General features: G+C 42.8%; 1 protein-coding gene and 1 long non-coding RNA gene across 8 annotated transcripts in view; one reads left to right on the top strand and one right to left on the bottom strand.

Annotated features, from left to right (window-relative positions):
- Positions 1-16691, top strand: part of Nrxn3 (neurexin 3) — a 1514195-nt gene that overhangs the window by 968982 nt on the left and 528522 nt on the right. The gene's annotated exons all lie outside the window — the stretch shown is intronic.
- Positions 9213-16134, bottom strand: LOC126507738 (uncharacterized). 2 transcript variants are annotated; one of them, XR_007593626.1, is made up of 4 exons: positions 15899-16134; positions 13813-13873; positions 12216-12449; positions 9213-10768 (listed from the first exon to the last, which is right to left on the bottom strand). It is a non-coding gene; the product is annotated as an uncharacterized lncRNA (long non-coding RNA). The 2 variants fall into 2 exon arrangements; XR_007593627.1 differs by lacking the exon at positions 9213-10768 and having other exon boundaries at positions 11981-12449.

The raw sequence follows: 16691 nt of genomic DNA, 5'->3' as shown, positions 1-16691 counted from the left end.
GTGGTCACTATATGGTGACTTGTCACTACCTTGTCCCTTGGCAGTGCAGGGGAGAAGGTGGGCTTTGCTTTTCATTCAGGTTAAATGAGGAGCACTGTGTGTCTAAAGGGGCAGGCTTCTTTATCTTCAGTTTACAGCTAGAGAAGAGGAGGCTTTTCTTCTGAGATCTGTGTTCTTTTTCTCTTCTATCCTCCTTTGCACAATCCCAGACAGAAAACTTTATGCTTTTCAACTAGAGAACTATTTTATGTTTCCAGTATTTATAGCTTTCCTGGTGTTTTCTATGACCTTTCTCTGCAGGGAACATTCCTGTAATTCTAGCATCAGTAAAATAATTCTTTCACTACATATATATATATATATATATATATATATATATATATATATACTTAGCTTTTCTTCTTCAGCTTTGAGTCAGAAAATGAATAAAAACGGAATCTGAGGCTGATATTCTAGTATATTCTGGGTGAAGTACTGACCTATCTTCGGCAGATTACATGGGAAGGTGAGAACTTGATGAGAAAGTTAATCTCACGCCTGGCTCCCACTCCTTCCTATCCACCTCCTTCCTTCATGGTGTGTAGAAGGCCATTCAGTTAGCTAATCCAGAGGAGAACTGCTTACGAACGTGAGTTGGGGGAATGATACTGGTCATGGTTTGCACTGAAAATTTTCAAGAATTATCAACCTATATCAGGCTCACACTTGTTCAATATTCGTAATGTGTTAAGAAGAACAACTTAAAGAGACATTAGCCATGTGTCTCATGAGAATAATGACATATTTTCTTTGCCTTTTGAACTAATTACTATTCCTCCCTGTACAGCCTACTGGTAAGGCTCTAGCTAGAGTCAAGCTATGAGGTAAGAATGAAAGTTGAAGACAAAGAAATCTTAGCTATCTAGTATGTAGGAAGAATAACACACTAGAGCACTGAGATAAAGAGGTATGTGTGTATTTGTGTGTATGTGATTCTTATGTGTGCACATGCCTGTGTGTGGTGTGTTCATCACATATGGGCATGTGGTTTTCACAGGTAGCCATACTGTCTTTTTCTACTGTTCTCCAATTTACTTTTTGAGACAGGGTCTCTCACTGAACCTGGAACTCACTATTTTTGGCTGGGTTGGCTTACTAGCAAACTCCTAGGAATCTGTCTTTCTCAATCAACCAACAACACCTCCCACGCAAGAACTAGGTTTACAAACCTTCTGTGGACTTGGCTTTTTCACATTGAGCTGGGGATGCGAACTCGGTTCCTCACGCTGATACAGCAAACTCTTTAACCACTAAGCCACCTGCCCAGAACAAAAGAGGTTAATTTGAAAAAGAAGACTATAAAAGCAATCTCTCTCCCACTTAAGGCCCCAAAACTAGGCTAAGCCAGCAAACAGCCTGGTCTGTGCCGGGGAGTGCTTCTGACGAATCCCTCACCCCACTCCCACAGCCTCCCACAACATAGGTGTATATTGTCTCTGCATGATTTAGGATCTGGTGCTATTCTGCACTTCTCAGTTTGGGGGCTGAATTCCTCAGCATCCTTGACACATTACAAAAATAGAAAGCCCGATATCATAGTCATACCACCGCCCCACTTACCACCCACAGCCTCAGAGAGGAACAGGCAGGCCTCCGTTTTCAAAGGGGTTACTTGACAAGTCTCCTGAGCTTGAATTAGGTTTTTCTAGAGAAATGGTATATTCTACTTCCAGAACTCAAGCACCTACTAACCCAGAATGTTCTCTATATCCTAGCGTAGAGCTGTGGTGATCATATGCCATGCAATATGAGAAATGTTTCTAAAGGGATGGAGATTTGGTATTTTGGTCAGGATGCCAAGGGCACATTAATTACCATTCCAGACTTGATAAAAGGTCTGAGGGACCCAACTGCATGTTTCCTACCTTCAGACTTTCCGCCAGCACTGTTCTTGCACCCTGAGTGAAGAAAGGGATTTTGAGGGAACCTCCAGGAGAAAGGGTATGCCTAGATAGATGATGGGCTGGGTTGCTGAGATGGCATGGAAAGGGGCAATCCACATCCTTGAAGAGGATGATAAGATGGACTATGAGGGGAAATAGGGAATGGGTGAAATCTGCAGGTGCTTTGGTACTTAATAAAGAAGAAAATCAGAACCTGGTTCAATCCTCTATTTAGTACCAAATCCTACATCGGAAATCAGCAGATGCCGCTCAAAAGCCCTTAAGTGAACAGCCATCTCCACAATCCGGCATGTGTGGGGAAGAGACAGGTGCATCCATGGATTTGCATTCACGAAGCACATCTGTTTCGGGCCATCCTGGTTTCAGAAAGACCACAAAGAGAGGAAGGTTTATTTTGACTTCTGCTTAAGTCAACCTGAGGCTGTTAACTGACTAACACTGATTGCCATTAGCAGCACAACTGTTGTCTAGGAAGATGGTGGTGAAATCAAAACCTAGAGGTAGAACAAGAAGTGGAGTGTCATGAGAAGAACGATAGACTACTTAGAAAGCGGAGATGCTATGAGGGCATGGAAGCAGAGATTTAACTTCCAAACTGATTTTTTTTCTCTCCTTTGGTGACTCCCAATCCCCCGCGCAAGTTGTAATTCTAGTATGGTTGAAGGACCAGCCTGGGGCTTTGACAGTCTGCCACTTTAGGGCAAGCAGTCATTAGCTTTATGTTCTATTCTTTCTTCTCCTTTTCCCCAAGTGTTCTTATGCTATTCCATGACTCTTGGATGCTGAGAAGGTGGAAGAAAGAAGGTCAGCTTGCTTGGAGGCTTATTCTACATACAGCTCAGTGTATCTTGGCCATGAGAAAAAAATAAATAAATATTGGGTTGGGGAAGTTGGAAGGTTTACGGTGTTCATTCATCTGTCATGTTAGGTTGATTTTTGTGGTGGTATATAGGTCAGTCTGTGTTTTGAGAAATAATCAAAAGCCCCTGCTCTCCCAGCCCTCTTGTGCCCACAGCTTCCTTTAAAAGAACAAGGGAAATACTAAATTCTTAAATCCCTTCCCTTATGGGTGTCAACCCCCACAGCATGGATGCTGCACTCAGAATTCTGAGACACTAGGAAGGAGAAGTAAGGAAACAAAAAAGGAGGAAAGGCCAACTTTCTAAGTACCTATCAAAGGGTGGAGCTTTTGTTAAATCCTGAAATGCCCATTTCTACTTCAGGAATTCACGGACAACAAACAAACAGACAGGTAGGCGGCTACCTTGGCAGGAGCTGCTGCCCGCACAGTCAGGCCCTTCAAAGCAGACAGAGAGCTCTATACATAAGAGAAGGCAAATGGCTATTGACATTCACAGACACCTGGAGCAAGTAGATGTTTCCTGGTCGATACCAGCACTGATATGTATGTGGTCAGGGAGTAAGTGGGAAACGATGGCCTTCCATGTCCTTGATTAGCTTTTAGAGCCCATCCATACGACTCCTTCCGGCTCAGTGGGCAGCTCTTTGAAGCTGAAGGCTGGGGAGGCTTATACATTTGAAATTGGACCTGTGAGTATAGCATGCAAGCTTTCTCTGGTTTGTTTGCCTTGCCTGTGTCAGAGAGGAATTACTGGGGATATGAGATTTGAGTTATACCTTGCCTCTTGACCATTTCTCACGTAAAAGGTTACAGACAAGGTTATATTCATATTTATATCAATTAGGAGCTGGAACTTGGAGCCTTGGGACACACCCTTCAGTGGAATTCCCTGTCCTCTCCCCACATAGATCTCCATGTTGTCATGTCATCCTTAAGGCTTCGTTTAGATTTTGGCAAAAGTTGAAAAATTGCCTAGCTACCTAAATGAATACTCTAAAACTTGAATCTCTTGTATGCATCAATATACCTTGAAATGATAAAAGATACCTTTTGCCAAAGGGGATCTCAGGGAAAATGTTTAGCTCCTGTGAAAACATGGTTTGATGCCTTTTATGAGAAGGCGAGAGATTTGGACCTTATTTTTGTTAGTATCTTTAACACACTTAGAAGAAATATTCCTTTATAAGGTTGAGTTTGTTCATCTGTAAAATGAGTGCTTTGAAGTCATAAATGATTCTTACATGTTTTAGGTCACATGACTCTTAAACTCTAAAGGCATTTCTGAATTTTTTTTTTTTTTTTTCTAGAACGATTACATTCCCGGATGAAATTGAAGGCAGTTTAGGGTGGAGTTTCACAGACCATTTTCAAGGCGGTGAGATCTGACCAGGGAAATTATACACTAAGTGATTCCAAGAGACACGGTTCACAAGGACTTCAATTAAAATGACACCCCTGGGGGAGGGAGCCAAAAGGGTCTCCTTTGTAGCGGTTCCTTAAAACTCTGAACCACGAACTCAAGGGATGATGAATGTAAGAGTCTTTCCTGGATCAGAAATTCTCACCGATAGTCTCGCATTAGCTTTGTGAGGTTCTTAATACAAAATGCAAGCAGAGGCAGCCAAAGAACAGAAATCATCTTAGCTTTGGGGCCTTGGTCAGTGCCCATGATCAAAGTATCAGATTGTATTTCACTGAGGCCTCCTATCTCTGTTGCTTGCAAATGGCCATGTGGGCACTCTGTATCTTCGCATCACTATTATTTTCCTGTACATGTATGCTCTTGGTCTCTCATCTTCTTGTAAGTTATCAGCCCTATTGGATTAGGGTACCACTCGATGACCTCGCTTAACTTCAGGCTTTATTCTTAATACAGTAATCTTGGGATTAGTCATTATGGGTAGGTACTGGTCAAATATATGTCCAGGAGATGGAGTGAGTTAGAGAAGAGACTTAATAATTGTATGGACTAGTTTTAATTTTAGTTTTTCTTTTCACCCTGCACGTTTTCATATTGTCGTGATATTAAACTAAGCAATTAAAAGTTTCTTTGACATTTGGTAAGTGGGGTGGGGGCACAGCTATTTCTGTTCTTCCTCATTTTTCTTTAACTCTTCTGGGAGAGCGGGGGCTGAGAAGTGAAGGCCAAGAGTTTCTTGTAGTTTGTATTTATTTATTTATTACTGCTCCCCAGTGCCACATTTAGTAACCACCACCTGCTGAGTAACTCCTAAAGCAACAACCGTGCTCCACCCCACCCCCAGCTTCCAGCAGGAACTCATGAAGAGACTCATTCCAGAAGAAGCAAAAAGCGCTTCACTTCCTCCTCTTAAGGCTTCACCAGGACTCTGGGGCTGGTTGCTGGGGAATGAGTGAGCTGAGTCCCTCTGCTCTCAGTCTTATTATAGATCCAGCAAGAAGAAGACTATAGAGTGTCACCAAACCACGCTTTCTCTTGTGCTTGGGATGCGCTGATGTCTTTCTCTGCTCATCCTTTGCTCGGTGCTAAGGTGTCATTTTAGGAAAAGTAAATTGATCAGGCACAGTGAGTCCCTTTGTAGAGTTCCCCTCTCACAGCAAACTCAGCAGGTGAGAAGGCCCCCTTGGCGCGCTCATCCTCTTCTACTCCTCCTTGTGAATTGTCTTTTAGAGCTAGAGAATTAACAGGCAGCATTTTTAAAAATATGTATTAATTTGCTCGAAATGAACAGGTAGGGGGTTGATCAAGACAGACAGAAGAAGTTCATGGAGTGTGAATATATGGAAGGTACACATATTCTAGCTGGCATTGTTATCCCAAAGCTAGGCAACTCTTTAGTCTCAGTTTCTATTGGAAACTTATGAAAATAAAACAAAATACCCTGGAGGTTCTAGATGAGCTGTGGTTAAGTAAGTTTCCTAATATGTTCTAGCCAGTGTCACATCAAAGACTTCATATCCAGGTATTTTCATGTTGGAGGTAGGGTGAGACTGTGTCTTCAAAGTATAGTCATACATAGACTCCATTCTTTGTTTACTCTGTATATGGTTGAGACACACAGAAAATAGATGGCCAGGGGAACAGCTCATTAGGTAAAGTAGTTGTTGTTCAATATGAAGACCTGAATTCGATCTCTAACATCTACATAAAAAGCCAGATGTTGTAGTGCACACTTGCAATCTGGGTGTTGGGGAGGGGGGAGAATACAAGAGGATCTTTGGGGTTTTCTCATTGCCAGACCATACGGCCTAACCAGCAAGGTCCAGGTTCAGTGAGCAATCGAGTCTCAATAAATGGAGAACAAGGAAACCTGCTGCCATCAACCTCTAAGGTCTATATACAGGCACATACAAACCTGTATATCTGCAGCCCCTACATACACAAAACAGACAAGACGTTTTCATCTTGCAGACCTTTCCTTCTGAATTTTCCTGGTCCTAAGCTCTCCGTACATATATACGCTTGTCTCCTTGTGTCTTTTTCTCTTATTCCTCAAGGCAAAGCGTCAGACTCATCAGTGTTGCAGATGGTGTTGATCGTATCAAAGTCCTTTTCTGGAATATTCTTCCAAACATGTTCACTTTCAGGGGATCAAAACTCAAAGAGCCCCAGATGCATTTTCCTCTCCTTCTGTTTCCAGGTTGGGCAATGCATTTTTTAATTATAATTGATTTTGTCAGGACCACGGGTTTGAGAGTTAATGCCTAAAACGTGGGGAAATGAACGTCTTCTGAATTCATCAGATAGTAACAGAATTGGCATGGATCATCTGAGGGCTCGCTCTGACCTAGAAAAGGGAAAAAAGGAATGTCTGAGATAAACGCAAATTTGGCTGCATTTGTAGCAGGAAACCCAGAACAGCCCTGGTTGTGTATAACTCCTAGGACTCCAACAATTATAAGAACAGATGCACATTATCTGAGTATGGGATGTGTTGTGGTTCAGCCACTAATTTATTGAAATCCCAATGTTGCATTTCCTATTTTCAGACTATTAAGACAGGCTTTTTATAATCTGTACAGTGAAAACTGCTCAAACACCATGCAATAAATATTAATACCTAATGCCAATCTTCTGGAGATTGTTTATCAGTGCTCTACAAGATAGCCTAAGAAATTTGTAGACTGTTTTGTTGTTGTTGATTGATTGTTGTTATTTTGGGTTTTCAAGACAGGGTTTCCCTGTGTGAGAGAGCTTATAGGGGCCAATTCCATCCAAACCTCCAGTTATATAATATTAAACTAGTAAGTCTGTCTCTACATCTGTTTCTCTATCTTACATGTCCCCTAAATAATTAGCTTACTGCTTGTCTATAACCAGCTGCTGAGGAGAGTGTTCTGGTTTTTGTTAGAAAAAGAAAAGTCCGGCTGCTCAGAAGATTCAGAAGGAAAATATGCTCCTTGCCAAAAATGAGTACCTGGATTAAACCCCTGAAACCAGCTCTAGCAAATTATTCTCCAGCCTCCACATGCATGCTGTGGCAGGTGTATACACCACACACACACACACACACACACGAGACCAATAAAAATAGTTTTAAAAAGTAGTTCCACTTTGTATCCCAGAGTTTTAAAGACTTATGTCTTTATTGAAAAGCATTCTTTTTTTATTTATGCTTGGTCCACCAAGGTTTCCTGCTGAGAGATAAAGGACAATCGAGCTAAGTGATCACACTTTTTCCATAGCAATGAACTTTTCACCACTGAACAATGTCTTCTTAGATCACAGGGACAGCAGCTGTGTAGGTGTTGCTAGCAGAGATAAAAAAAAAAATATTTGCTCTCTAAAGTAGGAACACAATTGTTAATGTGTCTGGAGAGAACTTGTTCTGCATGCAATAGTAAAAATGAAACTCTCACGAAACAATACTGTTCCTTTTATAGACGGCTAAGTTTCCTCACCCTAATGGATGTTGTTTCAGTTAACAAGGAACTTTCACCTCTTTGCAACATCTAGGAATTGCGTTTGATCCTCAATATGAAGCCAAACAATAATGTCTAAGTGATAGATAGGCAAGGAAAGCTCAAAGAAAACTTCATATACATAGAATGTCAAATTTGTAAAGGAAGTTATGCACCTCACCCATTCACTTCAGATTGCTTATCCAGCACCTGCTGCTTGAAAGTTCCCTGTTGTGGAGAGCTCATGGCCTTGCAAGAAACCCCTTCTGATCTTGCAACAGCTTCAGATTTTGATGTTTTGGGTTAGTGATGGTGCAAGCCTTTAATCACAGCACTTGAGAGGCAGAAGCAGGCAAATCTCTGTGTTCAAGACCAATCTGGACTACAAAGTTCCAGGACAGTCAGGGCTGTTAGAGAAATTCTGAAAAAAAAAAAAAAAAGGAAGTGTGTATGTGTGAGTGTGTGTGTGTGAGAGAGAGAGAGAGAGAGAGAGAGAGAGAGAGAGAGAGAGAGAGAAGAAGAAGAAGAAGAAGAAGAAGAAGAAGAAGAAGAAGAAGAAGAAGAAGAAGAAGAAGAAGAAAAACGTTTTAGAGCCTGCTCCTTTCCTGACATATGACATATGAAAGAGAACATCTTTCAAAAATATACTGTATATATCTCATTTTTTGACAGATATCCACTGGTTATTTCCCATTGGGTTTGAGATTGTCCTCAGTTTGAGGTCAGGGATTTTATTGTCTTATATTCATCTGTAAGCATAGTGATTTTCAGGGGATAAATAATTTATTCAAGGTCACGGTTTAACAAAGAAGGAAAAGAAACACAGACTTCTGTTGTTTAACCCCAGAACTTAAACAGTCTGCCTCTGAAGTCTAAAGTGTTTAATACATCATGTTTCTATGAATCACATAGGGTGCCAAGCTATAAACGAACTGATCACAACAGTCTGTGACAAGTGTGAACTGAACAGTGCTGTGGGATGATAGAAAAGACCAGCTAATTCTGCCTGTCCAGATTGGAAGCAGGAGATCTGAAAACACAGATATCATTGATACGAAAATATTATATCAGTGCTGTTCCATCTATTTTAAGAACAGCCTGTTCTATCTCTGATATAAACTCTCATCTCTGTACCCAGCCCCCAACTTCCCTAACAGCTCTGAGATGTGCTAAATCCTTACTGTCACTGAGCCATGCCCTTCTTACCCATCCTAGAAACATTTCCAAAGCTTCTCAGATCGCACTGTTCCTCCTGTGAGGGAGTTTGTTCATTCCATGTGCCTTCGAGAATTTTCTGTTACATGAATTTAAGGGTATTAAATCGATAGAAACACACCACTTAACTGTCTGTCTCTGTTATTCTCTCTCTCTCTCTCTCTCTCTCTCTCTCTCTCTCTCTCTCTCCCTCTCTTTGTGTGTGTGTGTGTGAGTGTGTGTGTTGTTTTGGTAGTTCTTGGATTTGATCCTAAGACCTCATCTATGAGAGGCAGGCACTCTACTACTGAGATTTAAAAAAAATTCAGAAAAACTTTAATGATTTAATAACTTTATTTAGATCCCTGCCTCTCTTAGATTATGTACTCTTCATAGAATGGAGAGGGGGTAGAATACTTGAACAAGGATATTTCTACAGATACAGGAAAAATAACAGAATAAATCAGCAAAAGTAAGGTGAATAAGTGACAGTATGACTCTTTTGAATCATTATAGAATTTTCTTAACAACTCTTAATGCAGCAACACAGGCATTAGAAATAAACAGTGAGACTGTGGATGTGTGTGTTTCCTGTGTGGTTCCTTCATGTCTCTTTGCAATTTCTCCATCCTGTTTTCTTCTTTCCCTTCCCTTTTCTTGTCTTTCATTATCCTATGTCATATTCATCTTGTTCATAGAATGAAAATAGACTCCTTCCTGAGTTTCCCAGGCAGGACAATTAACATCCAGGGAGTTTGCCTCTGATGAGTTGTAGGTAGATGACTGCACTCTATATTAATAACTTCCTTATTTTAAAGCCCTCTTTGCAATTTCCCCTCTTCTAGGTTAAATTCATATAGTGAACATTAATGTAAAATTATTTCTTTGAATGTATGTTTTCTTTGGATACTAAAATGTCCTCTGATTCAATTATTAATTGTTCTCCTGTTGAGGAAGCAAGTCAGAGAGTTCAAAGTTGCTCAGGGTCGAACAGTAACGCACAGGATGTAGACAGCAGTACTCCAATTTTTCATGCATGTGTTACCTTGTCTGTGAATCCACACAGGGTCTTCTTTTTCTCACCAAGTTAGATTAATTCCATTATCTAGTATGTGTACCTGGTTTACACCTCTAATCTCCCAATTGCTATGGGCTATATGGTATGATTTTTCAGGGAGTTCCCTGGGTGTTTAGCTTTTTGAAGCATTTGCTTCCTAAGCCCTGAACACTCTTCCTCACTGGGTCTTTTGGATTTAACACAGCATTCTGTCCTAGCAGGCATATATTTAACATTCACAGAGTAAAGAAACGGATTCCCTGCAGTGATGACCAAGGACTATGGCTTCTTTCTATATTGAGTAGTACCTAGTTCAGAGGTTGACTTATCAACATTTTAAAAAGACTATTAAACGATAGCGAAATTCTTCCTGAAATCAATGGAGATTAATAAGGATTAGCAACGTGCACCTTTCAGGGAAAAGGCCGATTAATTAGAACTTATTATGACTTTGAGAGAAGACAGTGAGGAAATGAAAGAAAAGGGCCAGAAGAGTCTTTCCAGATCCCAAGGCCAACTGAGATCCTATATGTCCCCATCCTTGGGTGGAGAATAATGACAGAACCATGTTGGGCTTCGATAGCTGGTGTTATCTGATTCTGGGATTGACTATGAGCTTTATCAGTGCAAAGCTGACTTGAAAGACAGATGTAGAAGAATGTGATGGAGCCAGTCTCTTTCCTACCAAAGGTGTACACGGACAAGTCAGCATGTTGAAAGCACCTGTAGAGAATTTCCATCTGCATTTTGGGGTTGCTGAGGCTGCTCCCTGGGAGCTCTGTGTAAACAGCAAAGAGGTGCTAGCTGGGGGGATAACTTCCAAGGAGTGTCCTGGAGAAAACAACAAGAGTTATTAAGTTTACCATGATTATTGGCACTGATCATCGTCTGTAGGTCAGACACTGTTGATAAATACTGCACAGGCATTAGCTGTTTGAATCGACAGAGAGTTTCTATGAGTATTCCCATTTTAAAACAGAAAGGGTAAACCAGAAACTGACCAAAGATCGTCTCAAGGCTTATACAGCAACAATAATTAGGATTTGATCTTAGGCTGCCAAGCAGCACAGCCCAATATCCAAAACTGTAAAATCTCAAGATGCCCTCCAACCCTTTGATTGGATGATATACCCTATAAATATGTAAATGAACGACTGTCTTGGGTTGGGAGCTCAAGAGCAGAGTGTTTGCTTACCATGTGCAAGGCCCTAGTACTACACAAAAAGTATTGTTTCTGTCTAACAATAATTCACTTTGTTTAATTCCTCAAAACTGGATAGAGGCTTTAACAGTGATCATGAGAAGTTTGGATCAGGGATAGCTAGTAGCTAGTTAGTACAGACTAACACGTTTATATGCCCGACCTCTGTAGGAAGAACTGGGCCCAGTATTTGAGGAAAAGTAAATAATGATCATAATAATAACTATTTAATAAATTATTATTATTTCATTTAGATCTCAAGTGCAACTAGCTAGGGGACTTTTCATGCTTTCCCCTGAAGAGATATATAAAAATTTGAATGCTATCAATTTCCCAGCCCCATTGATCAAACCCAGAAGATCTGGAAATGCTAAAGAGGTTTGGCTCGGCATTTAAAAGCCTGATATTCCTCCTGCAGCCACAAGGAGGACAAGGGAATGATAAAGTTTATAAGAAACAGGCAGAGGAGATCAGGCGTGTTCAGGGTAGTATGGCCACAGACGAAACATATTCTATTCATGTATAAAATTCTCAACAATAAACGGTATATTCTTAACAATTAAATCTATGTTCTCAACAATAAAAGGTAAAAAAATACCAGAGCAATCTAAGCATCCTGATCTATACATTAATACAAAGAGCTACTGTCTTTTTCATTTAAATCAATTTCAAGTAGGAATGATATTTAAAAGAAAAAAAAAAAGAAAAAGCTTTCTTTTTTATACTCCCCAAAGGGAAACATACTCAAAATTGTCTTTATTTTTTTTCTCTTGGATGACTTTCTTAAATAAATGAACGGAAGAATGAATTATGTGGCTATAGATAAATCTCCCGGCATATAATAAAGCAATGTTCGACTGTGTTATGGTGTCACTAGAAGAACCCTTGGCTATATTTACCGCCATGCTAACGGTCACCTGTATTTCCTCAGGACTTTTATTTCATTATACATTATGAGAGTTTAGTTGGGGGAGGGCGCTGTTTGTGTTTTTCTCCTCTTGAACTGCCTACTGGAGCTGTGTAGAGACAGCAAGTAAGGAGTCCTACTGTTTAGTTTTGGAAAAAGTGGGTCTTCACCTAATGGCTCCGGTCTCACACAGGCAGACTGTGGGCACATGCTTTCTGGTTCTTTCTAAGTCCACAATCACATTAGATGCGCCTGCAGCGGCGAACTTGACAGGTACCTCCTGCTGACAGCGGAGTGGCACGTCAGAGTCTATCCAAGTGAGAAGAGGCATGTGCAGAGATAAAATGCACCGGGAGGGACGATGGACAAGGCAACATCACATCAGGTTCCTGACGCCCGACACACTGAAAAATACAAGTAGGAGGCTTATTTTAGAAGCCAACAGATTTTTTTTTCTACTGCTTGAAAGCTGAGGTGATGAACAAAACAAAGTGGAGACTTAAGAGCAAAGACTTTCTTCCTTTCCATCTGGACAGTCTCCTAAGGAGAGAAGGGGGAGGAAAGTCAAGGAGCCAGGAGAAGTCTATGATGACAAACTCTGGAACCTAATGTACCCGAGAAACCCAGCTCCTTCCTCATCTACAACAGGGATTTACACACCATATTCCATTCAGAAATGCAAGATTTTGCAGAGCTCCATCTGGGTTTCATGAAGCAATATACACAGGGGGCCAAAATGGATCATTCCTATGAAATTATTCTGCTTTATATCTTTGGTGAGCATCAAATCTTCAATTTTTCTCCTTTTCTATCTTAAACATGGACTCCCTTCTCCTTCTGTTTCACGTGTCTGGGATTCCAAATAAAGGGGCCCACTAGGGGACAGCATGAAGGGGGGAAAAGGAGCACCTGTGGTGTGCAGTGATGAGTATTTTTCTGGGATTATAGCTGTTGGGGCGGGGGATTTAGAACATATCAACATATTGCCAGAGATAAAATTCTCAATATATGTCAGCCTACTATAAACTGCAATAAGACTGAAAAGAACGGGAGGTAGAAAATACATACACAGAAGAATGCGCTGACTAGAGGCAGGGATGGGAGACATATGAAAAAATTAATAGTGTATTAAATTGGAGAGGGGTATGTAGTTTATCAGAATGACGGTGGCTTAGCTCTTTGGAGTAGAAGAGGCAACAGAAAGCAGTCTTGGATTTCTTATCTGATTAGCCTTCTCCCTACTCAACAGTGCTCATAAAGGAACCCACAGCTGCTTTTTCTGACATTTTGTGAGTAGTAAATAAATAAGTTATAAGAATGAGACATAGAATGAATACTTCCAGACATAACACACCAGCAGTGTTTGCAGATTCCATTCCGCATCAAGGGTTTAGTTTCCCTTTATAGCCTGGCCGAGAACTAATTGGAATGTCCATCTAGGCATCTCTTGCTTCCCTGGGATGAGTCAAAACAATCTTCAGTATCCAGTGCCAACTTGCAAAAGAAGGTGATGGTGAGATGGCTAAAAGTTCCAGAAATCAACTCCAGATGGGTTGTTTTTGTTAGATCAGTGTCGCTAAAGTCAGATAAATGGGTCAGCGAAAACTCTTAGTGTGGAAGCTAATAGGTTTTAAGACTTAGTTGGCAATTGGCTCACTGGGTTCATTTATTCAGCAGACATCTACTGAGATGCTGCTACTTGCTACCCATGTGCTGTATGCAGAGGATGCAGCAGAGGGGAGGACAAAGGCTCTGCCATTTACTTACCAATTTTCGTTTAATGATACAGACCAGGAACAAATGAATCAACGTCTCCAAGTCAACAATGCTGTGAAGGAAACAAATCAGGACGACCAGAGTAGAATGGCCACCAGGGGTGGTGGTAGGCTGAAAGACACTCTGGAAGAAATGACTTGGCAAATGCCCCTGACAAGGTTGAGGGAAACCTCCCCCCATAAGAAGGCTCAGTAAAGCCCTAAAAGGCTTGGGTTGGTAAATATCTCCATTCAGGCAGCATAAAGAAGGTCTTGGGGAATAGAGGAAGTGAGTCAGGAACATCTAGTTGATGGAACTGGCGAATACATTAAAAACCTCGTCATCCATGTCCTTTTGAGGCCTTGGAACAGAGTCAGAGCAAGTTTATTTTTTTTTATTCTTTTTTTAAAATTTATTTATTTATTTATTAAAGATTTCTGTCTCTTCCCCACCGCCGCCTCCCCTTTCCCTCCCCCTCCCCCAATCAAGTCCCCCTCCCTCGTCAGCCCAAAAAGCAATCAGGGTTCTCTGCCCTGTGGGAAGTCCAAGGACCACCCACCTCCATCCAGGTCTAGTAAGGTGAGCATCCATGAAACTGCCTAGGCTCCCACGAAACCAATAGGTCCAGTAGGATCAAAAACCCGTTGCCATTGTTCTTGAGGTCTCAGTAGTCCTCCTTGTCCGCTATGTTCAGCGAGACCAGTTTTGACCCGGGCTTTTTCAGACCCAGGCCAGCTGGCCTTGGTGAGTTCCTGATAGAACATCCCCATTGTCTCAGTGTGTGGGTGCACCCCTCGCGGTCCTGAGTTCCTTGCTTGTGCTCTCTCTCCTTCTGCTCCTGATTTGGACCTTGAGATTTTAGTCCGGTGCTCCAATGTGGTTCTCTGTCTCTGTCTCCTTTCATCGCCTGATGAAGTTTAATATTCAGGAGGATGCCTATATGATTTTCTTTGGGTTCTCCTTCTTATTTAGCTTCTCAGAGCAAGTTTAAAGAGCAACAGGAATCCTCTGGAGGAACTAAATCAAAAGGTAGCTGACAAGACTAAGAATTATTGTGAACTCTAGGGAATAATGCTTAAGATTTTTTTTTCTTGACTTTGCCAATAATAGCACAAGACCCTAACTGTGGACCTAACCTTCTCAAGGTTCAGCTTGGTTTTCGAGAGATCAGGGAGTGCTGTTACCAATGGTCAGGTCCTACGCCAGAGGTACTCTATATTTTCCCATTTAAAACTCCCAGCATCCCAAGGAGGGAGGCATCAGCCACACCTTACAGAGGAGGTTTGGGCACCCCTTCATCCTATATCCACCTTTGCAGTGGTGTTCCTGAATACAAGTTGCTGGTTTTGTGTGTGTGTGTGTGTGTGTGTGTGTGTGTGTGTGTGTGCCCCTACTTCCCTCAGAACGGAAGTGCAGTCACTGCTAGCAAGGCTCAGACAGAAAGGACCTGCCTGGGAAGGGCGCTCCTCTAGTGTGCCTTTGCTCCCACTCAGCGGAGGGAGTGGAAATAGTGGAGAGATAGTGTCATCGTTTCCTGAAAGGGCTCTGGGCCAGTCCCTCCTGGAGTCACAGATGGCCAACAGGAGCTGCACACCCCATCCACTCCTGTACTTCCTCTTTCCAAACCCCTCCCCTCTTACCCCCTGCCACCACCACTCCCCACCCCCTGCTCGCATGCCCTACCCAGAAGATTTAGCTAGCAGTCTCTGATGGCCAGCGCAAGGAAGAATCCACCTGCCTGAAACAGCATGTTCGGAGCAAGTCAGGGACTGGCCAGCCACTCCTTCCTTTGCACGCCTACTTTACTGTCTTTTAATTTGAAGACACTAGCCTCTCTGGATCCTGAATTCCAAGAGTATTCTGTCTAAGGTGGGGTGGAAGCCACCTCGTAGGGCAGACTGGCAGCCACCTAACCCTTCACCCTACAGAGTCCCTGAGCCACCCACCCTCTAACCTTTACTTCGGAGAGCAATAACACGGATTCTTTCGCCTATCTGTTGTCCCAGAAGTGCTGTCTTGGATCTCCTGTTCCATCTCAGCAGAGACTCGCACTGGAGAGTGGCTGCCCCAGGCACAGCAAGAAAAGCTGAGCGCCTACCTCAGGCAGTCCAGTGTGCCTGCAGACTTCGGGTTTATTTTGGTTTAGGAATACTTGGGCTGTGCTGTTGCCTTCCTTCCAAAACCTTCACAGCACCTTGATCGCCGAGTTTGGTTTTAAGGATCCTGGGAGAGGAGCAGGAAGGGAGCTACAGACAGGAGGCAGGAGGAACAGCAACGGAGGCCTGTGGGTCTCCGGCGTGCACGCACGGGAGGGTGGGACCGAGGAAGAGTGAGGCGAGAAAGCACCGCCTGGTACGCGCCGGTGCGTGAGAGCAAGGGGCCAGCCAGCCTGCGTACACTTGAATGGGAAGGGCCAGGATGCCGGGCGGCTCCACCCCTCCCTCCTCTGGAGCCAGCCAGTCCCTCGGCAGAGGACACGGGCTGCACTGATTTGCTCTCTCGAGTGCGCTATTTGCATATGACTTGCCCATTTGTGAATTTGGCTCCCCCAACTCCTTGCTTCACTTCACCTGTGCCTGCCCAGTTGCGCGCACTTTGCGGGCGCCCGCACCTCCTGGCCACCTCCGTTGCCTGTGGGCCACCTCCTCTAGCGCGCTCTCTGGTTGAGCCCACCCGGCTCCATTCCATCTCCTACCCGCTGGTTTGGGTGGCTTAGCTCAGTGCTGTTTCTTTCCCCCTGGTCCTTCTTGATCAAATCTTTCTCTGGCTGCTGCTGCTGGCTGCTTTTTCAACCCGTTGGGATCCCAGAACTGACGCGGCTTTACTGTGGCGGCTCATCCAGAACGCTCAGGGTTAACAGCCTCCGCGCCCTTCCACTGAGACTCCCGGGA

Source organism: Alexandromys fortis, unplaced genomic scaffold (genome assembly GCF_014885135.2).
Source record: "Alexandromys fortis isolate MF-2015 unplaced genomic scaffold, M_Fortis_MF-2015_v1.1 scaffold_47, whole genome shotgun sequence".
Classification (NCBI taxonomy): Eukaryota; Metazoa; Chordata; class Mammalia; order Rodentia; family Cricetidae; genus Alexandromys; species Alexandromys fortis.
The sequence above is the reverse complement of the archived record's forward strand: the minus strand, read 5'-3'. Positions and strand labels throughout refer to the sequence as shown.